The 13,232-nt window shown below is 46.1% G+C and overlaps 1 long non-coding RNA gene across 2 annotated transcripts in view; it reads right to left on the bottom strand.

The window, feature by feature from the left end:
* The window catches only part of LOC125113568 (uncharacterized), a 34,918-nt gene extending 28,728 nt beyond the window's left edge, over positions 1–6,190 (bottom strand). Inside the window, exon 1 of one of the 2 annotated variants that reach the window (XR_007131493.1) lies at positions 6,087–6,190. This is a non-coding gene — a long non-coding RNA (uncharacterized LOC125113568). Of the gene's footprint in view, positions 1–5,831; positions 6,061–6,086 lie in introns of those variants that run through there. The other variant, XR_007131492.1, reaches the window with a different exon arrangement.
* Between the last annotated feature and the right edge of the window lie 7,042 nt (positions 6,191–13,232).

The raw sequence follows: 13,232 nt of genomic DNA, 5'->3' as shown, positions 1-13,232 counted from the left end.
CCTGTCCATTCTCTGCCTCAGTTTCTCTCATAATAGTAGTTCTCAGAAGTGCGATAGATTTGCTATAATTGATGAACTGATATTGACACATTATTGTTAACTGGAGTCCACAGTTTTCATTAGAGTTCTCTGGGGTCGTACAGGTGTATGAGTTTTGACAGACACATGTCATGTAGCTACCATCACAGTGTCCCAGAGAATGGTTTCTCTGTCCTAAAATCACCTCTGCTCCTCTTATATCCCTCTCTCCCTCCAACAAGCCCTTGGCAATCACTGATTTTTGTTCATTATCTCTATAGTTTTTCCCTTTTCCAAATGTCAAATGGTTGGAATCATACAGTATATAGCCATTTTAGATTGGCTTCTTTCACTTAGCAGCGTGCATTTAAGAGTCTGCCTCATATAACTATTTATGGCTTAATGGCTCATTTCTTTTTAACAATGAATGATATTCCATTATCTGGCATACCACAGTTTATTCACCTATCCTTTTTTTTTTTTTTTTGCCTTTTCTAGGGCCGCTCCTGCAGCATGTGGAGGTTCCCAGGCTAGCGGTCTAATCGGAGCTGTTAGCCACCGGCCTACGCCAGAACCACAGCAACACTGGATCCGAGCTGCGTCTGCAACCTACACCACAGCTCACAGCAACGCCAGACTCTTAACCCACTGAGCAAGGCCAGGGATCGAACCCGCCACCTCATGGTTCCTAGTCAGATTCGTTAACCACTGCGCCACGATGGGAACTCCCATCTACCCATCTATTGAAGGACATCTTGGTTGTTTCAAGGTTTTGGCAATTATAAATATAGCTGCTATAAATATTTGTTACAGGTCTTTGTGTAGACACAAGTTTCCGACCCATTTGGGTAAATACCTGGTAGCATGACGGATGAATCTTATGGCAAGGCTATGTTTTGTTTTTGTGTGGTTTTTCCCAGCTTTACTGAGATATAGTTGACATATGATTGTGTTTATCTTTTCAAGAAACTGCCAAATTGTCTTCCAAAACGGCTGTACTATTTTGCATTCACATTTAGGTCTATGACACATTTTGAGTTAATTTATGTAAAAAGTGTAAAATCTGTGCCTAGATTATTATTTTTTTTAACCTGAGGATATCCGTTATTTCAGCACCATTTGTGAAAAAGACCTTTTTGCTGATTTGTTTTACTTTCTGAGAGATTTTCTCATCAGCCACAGAAATCTCCCATCTTGGCTTAGAGTAGTTAAAACAAACAAACAAACAAACAAAAAACCCAACCCAGTCTTGGCCATGGAAGCAGTGGACCCATGCACTCAGCTCCCACCTTTAACCCTCAGCATCAGCATGTGTTTCTACCTGCCCCTCATGGTCACTAGGTGGCATCCATCCTATTGCCTTCCAGCCTATTTCCTGCTTTGTGATTGGTCATATTTCCAGGTTTTCTCCAGGTATGAACATTCCAACTTGGGGAGAAAATCAATGATTTCAATTCAGTCTAGGAATAGGGATAGACTTCCTAACACAGAGAAATGCTACACCACACAGAAAAGGGCACTCATAGAGTCATGGCAGTTGAATGGTTCTAAGTATTGACAATTTGGGTTCAAATTCTCTCTGCCTTTGTCTGGCCATGAAAGCTTGGATTTAAACCCTTCCTGCCTCAGTTTCATCATCTTTAAAGTAGGGATAATAATAGAAGTTGCTTCCTAGGATCATTTTTAGATTAAATGACTTATTTCATCCAAAGGGAATAAAACAACACCTGGACACAGGAAGAGGTGTAAATGTATTTTCTATTATCATTACTGGCTGACTAAGCCTGTGAGTCACCAAGAACTCATAATCAAAATTTCAATCCTCTTGTGCAACCTGTCATTGCTCACTTGGAGACAAGACACGTTGGGCCTGGAATCACAGGGGTGGCTGAGTCATTCCAGCTCTTCCAATCCTGACCATCATTCACATTTCAATGCTAATTTAGAAAGAATAAAGAAGTACTTGCATCAATGTTAAGGGGAAAGGATTACATTGCTTTAGCAAATGACTTCACTTAATAGCTTCCCCGAGGTCTCAAGGCTGCAGTTAAACTAGTCCCAGGAACAAGGACTAGTAAGGTTACCATTGGATTGTACCCATTTGGTACTGGATCAGGAACACTAAATCTGTGTGCCAGAGAAACCTTAGGTTCTTCTCTGATAATCTGACTCTATTTGTTTGGCTCTGCTCTGATCACTTCACAGTCCACTTTACCTCTGGTCCTAGCTCCATTTTCAAAAGTAGGATGTTGTCCAAAGCCCTGAGAATTCTCCAGGTAGATTCCAGTTTTCACATCAGAATTTGAACTTTTACTAAGTCCAAAAACTGATAAGCTCCCAAGGAAGTGAGGTCCAGGGTACTTAGTTCAGGGGAAATAATACTCCTTCTTATAACGACATCAAGTAAATGGAAAAGATCGATTTATACAGTGAGATGTCATGAAAGAAAAAAGTGAAATGGTTTTTGAAGAGTACTGAGATTTTTTTTAAAAGTTCGTCTAAATGTTTCCCCTCCCCTCTGCTTCTGAAATATCTCTTACATCTGGATGGAAGGTATGGTTGAAACGCTTAGGTTCCATTGCCAGGAGAAAGTCACCGTCAAGTTCTGGTGCATGAAACATGGGTCTCTAAGAAATTAAGAGTTATTTCTAACTCTCACTTTCTCAGTCCTTGAGAGCAAAGTTACAAAGAAGGGAAGAATGGGTTAGTTCTTTTAAAAAGCATAGACGAGAAGGTTGAAAAGGTTAGAGAGGTCAAGTCTCTTGGAAACTTTGTGTGGGAATTCCATCACTTTATCTTCAGGACACAAGGTAATGACGGTGATGATGATAATGGAAATGGCGATGATGCACTAAGCACACAAAAAAGCCTTTCATCTGTAGACAAAAAGTGCAACACAACCACTAATTAATTCTGAAGGCAAGGTCGGCAAACATCATTATCTCCAATTTACAGGCAGGAGGGAATTAAAGCCTTTACCCAAGGGCAGAAATGAAGAGTCCTTGTCTCCTTACTTTCCACTGGCCACCCTAAAGGTTGCAATGGAAGAGCTTCCTTTTATTCCACAGACAGAGCTACCTTGCTGCATCTGACCCTTCCCTTTTTAGAGTTTGATGAAGGCAGGAAAGAGAACTGGTACAATGATGTCTCTAGGACAGAATGATTTGGAGGGCTGCTACGTCTCTCCCCAGCCTTGGAAGCACAAGTGTGGAAGGTGCACATGAAACACTATAAGCAACTCGAAGGCAAGAACAATGTAACTCACACTTTTGTGCCACCTGCAATGTCCAGCATAGGGTCCACCCATACACCTTCACAATTGTGGCTATTTCTTGTTTGATAGTCCTGTTCTTTGGCAGGGAGAAAACACATTTCCTTTTTATCTAAAGTCTACAGAGTTAGTTGGGGTTTACTGTTCCAAGAAGGAATTCAGGGAGAGTGGCAGAGAAAGTACGGCTGACCACCAAGGATTCATGTTCCTTGCCCTAGAGAGTTGTTTTGGTAAAGAGGTGGCCCAAATGGGAACAATATTTCCCAGAAGCTTTGCACCTAGGTGACTGGTTCTGGCCAGAGGAATGTGAGTGGAAATGGTGTGTGTCATTTCCAGGTTGAATGAGTCAGTTATCTGATCTGCTTCCTATCTTTCTATGTGTCTCTTATAGACACTCTAGGGCTATGAGTTGAAAATGGCGGAGCTGATGGACTTGGGTTCCACATGGAGAGGAACTGCCAAGTAACAGTTGCTCTAGACTTAAGGCAAGTGAGAGGTCAACCCTCTAACTGTATTGAGATATTGGAGTCTATTTTATTTATTTATTTTGTCTTTTTGCCATTTCTTGGGCCGCTCCCGAGGCATATGGAGGTTCCCAGGCTAGGGGTCGAATCGGAACTGTAGCCGCCGGCCTACTCCAGAGCCACAGCAATGCCAGATCCGAGCTGCATCTGCAACCTACACCACAGCTCACAGCAACACCGGATCCTTAACCCACTGAGCAAGGCCAGGGATCGAACCCGAAACCTCATGGTTCCTAGTCGGATTCGTTAACCACTGAGCCACGACGGGAACTCCCATTGGAGTCATTTTTGACTGTAGTAGGCTTACTCTGACTAATATAGGTAACCTTTAGGATACATCCAATGTGATTAAAAAAAAAACACAAACAAACACTTAGAGGTGAAGCAATTAGGGCAAAAGGAAACCAAAGGTAGGAAAATAAGATAAACCCAAGTGCAAAGTACGTACAGAAAATGCATGCTCTGCAGTCCTGTACAAGTTGTCAGAAGAGGGCAACATATTTGGCTTTGAGTTTCTCAGCATCCAAAGAAAAGGGGGAAATTTCATGAGTTACAAGATTCATAATGCCTGGAAGAGAAATCATGCTAACACTCAGGAGAAACATACCTTTTTCTGAGACATTTCTCCTAATACACCTGAAAAAAGGGATCAGTGCTGTCAGCTGGATTGAGTCACATCCGCAGCACCAGGACAGTGGCTAGCATAGAAATGTTCACATAAATTTCCTTGACGCAAAAAAGTGGCAGTATATGAAAAGCTAGTTCAGAACTAGCTTGGCACTTTTAGGAGAGGCTAAGAAAATACGGTGCACAAAGGCAGCTTTCTGATGGTCTGGCTTAATCTAACATCCCAAGATCTCAATGAGCTGGCTTCCTGGATTTAGCACAGGCTCCAGTGGTATCACCAAAGGATCAAAACCATCTGCATCTAGACAAGCCAGCCACAGCATCCTGCAAGAAAACAGCCTGACCCACCGCCTGGATGATCTTGTCCTTTGATCAGATGTGCCAGAAGGCAGCCCAACACCTGACTTTGCTGACCATAAAGTAAGGAAGTTCCCCTCCCAGTCACCTGCTTGTTTGAGTGGATGGCCCCGGTGAGGATGTTCATTCAATTTCCACATCTCAGGGGTGGTGATGGGAAGGAAATCAAGGCTGTGCCTACTGAGGTCACCCCCGATTTCCTAAGGTCTGTTTCATTGTTTGCTCCTTCAGGGTAATTCTCCTGTTCTTTTAACTTGGAATGGTTGCTGTGCTTCCTCACTTTGCTTATATTTTTCTTACTCTGTGAGTTTGGGGAAAACAATTATCCACTGTAGTCTTAGAGGGCTGTTTATAGGTGGGAGGGTCCCTGGGTAGCTGGTGAGGGCTTACTCTTTTCTTGGAGTGAAGACTGCTTTTGGTTTGGATACTTGCTCTCTCTTTCCTCAGTGTCTGCAGGCCATTAGCCCCTTGATAGGGGTGTGCAGGTGTAGAGCTTTTGAGTGTTTTTAGGGAGGTGGAGGCAATGGGCAGCACCTGTAGGTGCTCCCTGGTTGCCAGGCCTTTGGCAGTGGTGAGGACCCATCAGGAGATGGGTGGTTGGAGAGCGGTGTGGACAGTGCCCGCAGTAGGGCAACAGTGGCCATGTGCCTTCCCAGGGAGTGAGGGCAGTGGGTCCCACGGCTGCTCTCGGTGGTAATCCCGAAGGTGCCTGGGGCCGCAGGTGGTGCCTATTCACAGGAACCTTAGTGGTGGCAGGCCCTGCCCACCCTGGGAGTCCGAGATGACCATGGCAGCTTGGTCCAGCCCCTGTATCCCAAGCAGGAGGCATCCTCACCACCTGGAGCCCGCGCAGGCGCAGAGAAAGAAATCGCTCTGGCCGTCCTGCCCCTCCTCCTCTCGCCCTCCCTGCAGAGCTGCTCCCACGAGCCCAGGCCTTCTCTCCCCGCTGCCCCCTCAGTTGCGGCGCACACCTCCCCAGCCCCCGCAGGCTGTCTGCACCCCCAGCCAACCCTAGTCCTTTCCCCAAAACTCACCTCCGAAGCCCTGTCTCAGCGCCCAGGTCCCACCGCGAGCCCCCGGCGGTGGTGCTCTGAGCCGCTCTCTCTCTGCTTTGCTCTCCTCAGCCCCGCTGCCGCGCTTTTCTCCGAGGCTTTGGGGCTCCCCCTCCTTCCTGGGTGATTCCCCCCTCAGTTAGGCGGCCTCCCAGGGGGCGGATTCCTGCCCTTTTACAGCTCCCTGCCAGGAGTGCTGGTCCCGACCTGACCCCCTTTTTCCCTTCTCTCTCTCACCTTTTTTGGAGGCCTGAGGTCTTCTTCTAGCGTCCAATAGACCTTCTGTGCCAACCGTTCTGCATGGAGGTGTTTTTTTAAAATGTGTTTGTGGGAGAGGATGAGCTCCGCGTCATATGCCTCTGCCATCTTGATCCCGCCTCTGTGCCTTTTTTTTTTTTTTTCTGTCTTTTTAGGGCCACACTTGAGGCATTTGGAGCTTCCCAGACTAGGTGTCCAATGTAGCTGCCGGCCTACAACACAGCAACGCGGGATCCGAGCGGTCTGCGACCTACAGCTCATGGCAACACCGGATCCTTAACCCACTGAGCAAGGCCAGGGATCCAGTCTTCAACCTCGTGGTTTGTAGTCGGATTCGTTAACCACTGAGCCACGCCGGGAACTCCGGAACTCTGTTTTTTAACCTCTACTTATCTAAAGTGTAAATCTTCATTCGTTTTCACTTTTATTTTCGGCTGCACCTATGGCATAAATAGGTGGTCTAATGAGTTCAATCATTTGATTTTTGTTAATTTGTGTAAGAAAGATCCTTTCCTATCCTCTTCTGGAAATATTTTAAGACGTACATTAATTTGTCTAAATATGATAATAATTAAATTGGATTTGTTTTAAGAACTTGGGTGACTTTCAGACTCCCTTTGAGACTGTAAGGGAAACCATGAATATCTGAGGGGAAGGGGAAGTAAAAATCAAAACACGAAGCTCAAGGTCTGTGTCTGGTCATCTCTTTGATACTTGTATTCTTCCCGCCCCCACTTTTGGCTGCCCTGAGGCATGTGGAGTTCACGGGCCAGGGATCAGATCCAAGCCACAGTCATGTTCTAAGCTGCAGCTGCAGCAGCACTGGATCCCTAACCCACTGTGCTGGGCTGGGGATTCGAACCTGTGACCCAATGCTCCCAAAACGCTACTGATCCCACTGTACCACAGTGGGAACTCCGATATTGTATTCTTTTTTCCTTTTTTTGGTCTTTAGGCCTGAACCTGCAGCACATGGAGTTTCCCAGGCTAGGGGTCCAATCAGAGCTGTAGCTGCCGGCCTACATCACAGCCACAGCAACACGGGATCCAAACTGTGTCTGTGACCTACACGCCAGCTCACAGCAATGCTGGATCCTTAACCCACTGAGCGAGGCCAGGGATTGAACCTGTGTCCTCATGGATGCTAGTCAGATTCATTTCCACTGAGCCACGAGAGGAATGCCCCAATGTGGTATTCTTTAGAAACTCTTTCTGAGACATACAATTCCTCTGGGGAAGGGGTGTATGGGGCTGACATTTTTTTCCTTTTCAGCTAGTTTGTCACAAGGTTCCAAACCATTATCATCCCAAGGGTCACCAAGCCTCCTGAGATCTGAGTCACCAAGGAAGTGCCTGGAGGATGGGCTCCTGGACTCCTGGGCAAGTGGGGAGCATGTGTTATCCTGGGCAGAGCCTGGCCCAGCTGCTCCTGAGGCTTAGGATATAGGTTTTAATCTCGAAAGTTCCCTCCTGAGAGCCTCAGATGCTGTCGCTCTGGCAGCTCTGGGGCTGATCCTCTGGAACACACATTGGGGGTGAAGAGAGGCAAGTAAGAATCCTGTGGACCATGGATGATAGTGTCTTCTGCTCCCTCCTTCCTCTCACCCTCTTGATTTGGAGAACCCCCTGGCAACAGCTCCATGCAAAGGTGGGCTAGGGCTGAGTTTTCCAGCTAACAGTAAACTGGAGGGAGCTTTCCAATAACTTTTCAGCTCACCGGTTTCTTGGTCACTTTCTTCAGTACCAGGATGACAGCATTGTTACACGTTGCGCCTGTGTGTAATAAACGCTGCCTTTCTTTTCCTTGGGTCTTAGTCTGTTCTGGCTGCTATAACAAAAATACCCAGGCTGCATGGCTTACACAACAGAAATGTGTTTTTCGCAGCTCTGAAAGCTGGGACGTTCAAGACCAAAGTACCGGTAAATTCAGTGTCTGGCGAGGGCTTGCTTCCTAGTTCATAGACGGTTGTCGTCTTGCTGTGTCCTCACGTGGTAGAAGGGTTGAGGAAGCTCTCTGGGGTCTCTTTTACAAGGGCACTAAACTCGTTCAGGAAGACTCTCCTCTCATGACCATGCAAGAAAAACGCCATCTCCCAAAAGCCCCACTTCTTAAATCCATCACAACGAAGGTTAGAATTTCAATAGAGGAATGTTTGGAGGACATAAATATTCAGCCCATTGCATTTGGTGTTATCATCTGGAAATAGAAAGCCAGTGGTTTAGTCTGGAATAAGCCAGTGCCTGAGTAAGTCAGCTTACCAGTGGGTCAGGCTCATAACCAGCCTACATGAAATGAAGAAGTAGGGCACAGCCAAGGCCATGATATCCCGCAGGGTGGACACTTGTCTCTATTAACCATAGAGTGAGTGTGTCTGTATTAATTTGGCCAACAGCCCAGCCCTTGCCATTCACGTCTCAGTCTGCTTTGCCTTTATGGAAGGACCCACGCTAGTGCGTAATACACATGGTAAACTCAGCGAGAGCTGCAGGCTGTTTTGTATGCTCAGGCAGATGTCATATGAACATGGGCATTTAATCAGTAACTCTGCCTTTGGTGGGGGGTGATGACAGATTCTTTCCTGGCAGGATATACAGTTCCTGATAGAGTAAGCCTTCTATTTTTTCAGTTAATTGTGTGTTTAAATATATTTATATCTAACATTCTATACATAGCACACACCCATATATATATACACAGACAGACAGACACAGGCATACATGTAAGTTCTTTGAGATGCTCCCAATTTTAGAAGACACAAGAGGGCTGGTAGTAGAAAGCAATCTTGTGATTTTTATTGTTGTAGATGATATTGTAACTTTCAGTCCCTTGAACATAGCAGGTCCCTTGACACTGACATTCTGTTTGGGCCGAGCCCAGGTGCAGGCAAAGTGGGCAGAAGGGCTGAGTGGCACCTGTGGTGCTCCTTTCACACCTGCCCAGCTGTCTCAGCCACAGACCCCACCCTCTGGAAAAGCCACTTCCCACCCCTGTCCCTAATGCTGGAATTCCTTCTACCAGGAGCAAACCATTCTATTTCAGTTCCAATTAAACAAGTATTCAAAGGCCCTAGTGGAGACAACCAACACAAGTTCAAACTTGCCTGAAGGCAGTTTTTATATCCAAAAACAAAAGTGTAGCCACTTACTGGGGATGGGAGGGGGGCATCACAGGGAGAGTACATATTGTTGGAAACAGGAATTGGGATTTTCAAAGTCAAAAACCATTACTTCATGCTTTTTCTTTTAACCTCATCTTCCTTCTCTGACTCACCTCTCTCTGAAAAAGCGTTCGGTGCCTGACACAGCCGGGGTCAATGGGAGCCGTGCATTATTTTCCTACATATTTCACCTGTGCTTTAAGTGTAACCATTTATTCAAGACCAGCCAATAATTAACTGGCTATAAGGAAATCACATGATTTCCTTAGTGAAATGGCATCAGAAAATAATTTCCTGGAATCACTGACAACTGTAAACAGCTATAGCCACGTTCAGGCCATTGCGTGTCAGCCAGTGCCAAGGTCCTTTTTTTTTTTTTTTTGTCTTTTTGCTATTTCTTTGGGCCACTCCCGCAGCATATGGAGGTTCCTAGGCTAGGGGTCGAATCGAACCTGTAGCCACTGGCCTACACCAGAGCCACAGCAACTCGGGATCCGAGCCGCGTCTGCAACCTACACCACAGCTCATGGCAACGCCGGATCGTTAACCCACTGAGCAAGGGCAGGGACGGAACCCGCAACCTCATGGTTCCTAGTCGGATTCCTTAACCACTGCGCCACGACGGGAACTCCCCAAGGTCCTTTTTAATTACAGATGGTGCCTGCCCTTTCTGGGCACTGCTAGCTCAAGCAATCTGAGTGAGGTGGGCTTTTAGGGACATGGGTGAGCCTTGCCTGGGAGTCTTGTGACACCCAGTTGTCTTGCATGTTTAACCAAAAGCTTTCCTGGAGCTGGAAGCAGCATGACTGTCCAACCATCAAACATTTATTTGAGCACTCAGTACTGGGCACTGTCAGGCTCTGGAAATCAAGAAAATGGCCAAAATAAATAAATGAATAAAAAGGCAAAAAAAAAAATTAAAAAAACCCAAAACTATTGTTTCAACTCTGGAGAAATGCCTTCTCACACAGGGATTTTGGTTTTGATCAAACAGCTACTCCCTACTCAGGTCCACAAATGCTAAAGCTCATTATTCTAATGGAAATTGTCTGAAGGCAAACCAGGAAATGGCCTAGAAAGAACGGGTGCGCACACATCCTTTTCAGCCTGTTAACGTTTTGCCAATGCTGCCCCCTGCAGGTCAAAGGTAGAACCTCAGCTCAGCAGTTTGTACCAACTCCCCCACACCCGCTAGTGATAGAGAAGTGGAAGGTCCAGGGATCCCCAGACTTTGCTCATAACCTCCTGCAGATAGTTTTGAACAGTCATGTCCCCCCTCACATTTTAAAGCTGATATCTGGATTTGTATCATCAATTTCACGTGTAAAGGATGAACTTTCCCACACATTTTCTGTGTTTTACATAATTGCAGATGAAGCTCACCCAGTTTATGAAAAATGCTTTCCGTATCTCTTTAGGGGCAAAGTCAGCCCTCACTGCCAAAGTAGCTGACAAGTCAGAATCGATTTCTGACAGGAAAGAAAAAACGTTTACTTGACTATTATACATTTAGGAAATTTTTTTTTGGTAGCACTCTTATCTCAGACTGAGGCTGGGCTGCACGGGTGACTATGGCACTGCCCCATCAGGACTTCCTTCCAGAAAACTCCCTTTGCTTTGCTCTCCTGGGACTTTTCTCCCTTAGATCTGAAGTTTTCTTTGGTGCTGTTGTTTGGGGCCTGTTTTTCACACACCGCGGCCCTGTGTGTGGTAAGGTGTGGGGTGCTCAGAGATGTGTGTCTTTCTTCTGTTTAGCAGGAAAAGGGTGATGCTGAAAGGGGAGGTGTGAGCAAACCAAGGGCAGCCCATCAAAGAGCCACCCCATCCACCTCTCAGGCAGTTTTCGGAAGGAGAACACAGATGTTGAGAATGAGGGAGATGACTTCTGGAGACTGACCTAAGGGGCCTCGTCCTCCAGAGTGCAGACGGCTGACCTCATTCCCCTGAGGAGCACGGCCACCTGAGAGCCATTCTCAGGCCACAGCCAGGGTCCCAAAGGTCACTTATGTTCCCATGGCTCCCCTTATGCGTCCACGTTTGCTCTGGCCTTTGCAGACAATGGCTTTCCTCCCGGGTCCCCTGGAGAGCAGTCCGGAGATGTGCCTCTGTTATTGTTTAAAGGTTAGGCTCCCCGCAAAGTAAGTCTTCCTTCTCTGTCTCTTTTTAGTCCCCAGAGCTGCTTAGCAAAAAGTAAGTGCCACTTTACAGCAGCTCTTTGAACAGGTTGACAGGTCAAGAGATGTCCCATCTGGACAAAGAGCCCAGTGTGGATGTAGGTAATGAAGCCAGGGGGCTGGGTGAGGGGGGGGATGCCAGGAAAATCTACTCTCTCTGTCAGGGCACCTTGAACGTGAGACTAGGCCATTCCAGGGCCTGCACCACCTGACCCCAGGCTACTTTTCCAGGCCGAGCTCCTGCATCCCCTGCCTCCTCCTGAGGGACTGGAACAGACGCCCCCACACACCCTATGCCGTCCCCTCTGTCTGGCTTGCCTTGACCCTCGTCTTGATCTGTCAAAAGCCACTTTTGAGGCTAAAATACTATTTCCTGATTATTCCCCAGTAGAAGCCTCTCTCCTTCGTCTTTTTTTTTTTGTCTTTTTTCCATATGCATACCCATGGCATATGGAAGTTCCCAGGCTAGGGGTCGAATTGGAGCCGTAGCCACTGGCATACACCACAGCCAGAGCAATGCAGGATCCGAGCCATGTCTGAGAACTTCAACACAGCTCACGGCAATGCCGGATCCTTAACCCACCGAGCGAGGCCAGGGATCGAACCTGTGTCCTCATGGATGCTACTCAGAGTCGTTTCCGCTGAGCCACGACGGGAACTCCCCTCCTTTTGGTTAATCCTATAACATTCTGTACTGTTTGAGGCATTATATTTTGCCTTGTGTTATAATTATTTAACTACATGTCTCATGGCCCTTTGAGGACAGAGGAGATTCATCTTATTTCCTAGTGTCTAGCTTAATCTCTGGTACGGAGCAGGGGCTCAGAAAGTATTTCCTGTCCCAAGTCCACCCCATACCACTGTAGGCCATGTGAGTTTATACAATACACCTTCTGAGTAAAGGCAGATTGTGTTTCCTCATATCAAAGCAAGCATTTCTTCTTATCACACACCTAAAGGATGACAGGATGAGTTCTGAAATTTGGTAGTTTCTTCTAGAATTCCAGCCAAAGGCATCTGTGAGGGTAAAGGAGTTCTAAGGTGTGATCAGGGATTTTGTTGTGGCTAATGGCACACTTTGGGTGGCATTTCTAAAGCACTGCTTAGTGCTTCTAGTTGGTAGACCTGAGCTGAGTGATGGAGGGCTGTGCATCAAGGCAAAAGTCAGGAAGCTCAGCCTGGTTCATGGTTTTTTTTCCTCTCCTGTAGGAGATATTCTGTTTAAGACCCAGATTCATTCATTGATTTATGTAATTTTTAAAACCTACCAAATACCCAAAGATCTTTGGGAATGTTTCCAAATTTTATCAAAGACACAGAAATACAATAAACAGAAATCAAACTTCATGGCAATTCCCTAAGCATATTTTAACCCCCAACTAAAAGTTATGTTTAAATGATGGTTATGGACCATCACTTAATGGAGACAGGATGAAAAATAGAAGAGATTAAAAATTTCCAGCTAAATCATATCTAAATTGGCAGGGACCAAGTTCATTTAGATATTCAAAAATTTGCAGATAAAGAAGAAAGTAGCGAGAATGGTTCTGCAATGCAGTGTTTTTCAAAATAAATCAACTTGGCCAAACCCCAAAACTGAGAAAATGGGAGCTGGGTGATTTGTCTGATACGCAATGCATAAAGAATTATGCCTCTGGAAAAATTATTTTATTTGACCCCATGAGAATGAAAGTCTTAGCTATCAAGAAAGAAAGCACATTTTTGGATGGAACTATGTGCCAAGCCATATGGCACAGCATGACAGTCTCCTGCCTGGGAACTTCTTGTCCCAG

This window comes from Phacochoerus africanus, chromosome 13, assembly GCF_016906955.1.
Source record: "Phacochoerus africanus isolate WHEZ1 chromosome 13, ROS_Pafr_v1, whole genome shotgun sequence".
Taxonomy (NCBI): domain Eukaryota; kingdom Metazoa; phylum Chordata; class Mammalia; order Artiodactyla; family Suidae; genus Phacochoerus; species Phacochoerus africanus.
Note: the sequence above shows the minus strand (reverse complement) of the source record. Positions and strands in the feature narration are given on the sequence as shown.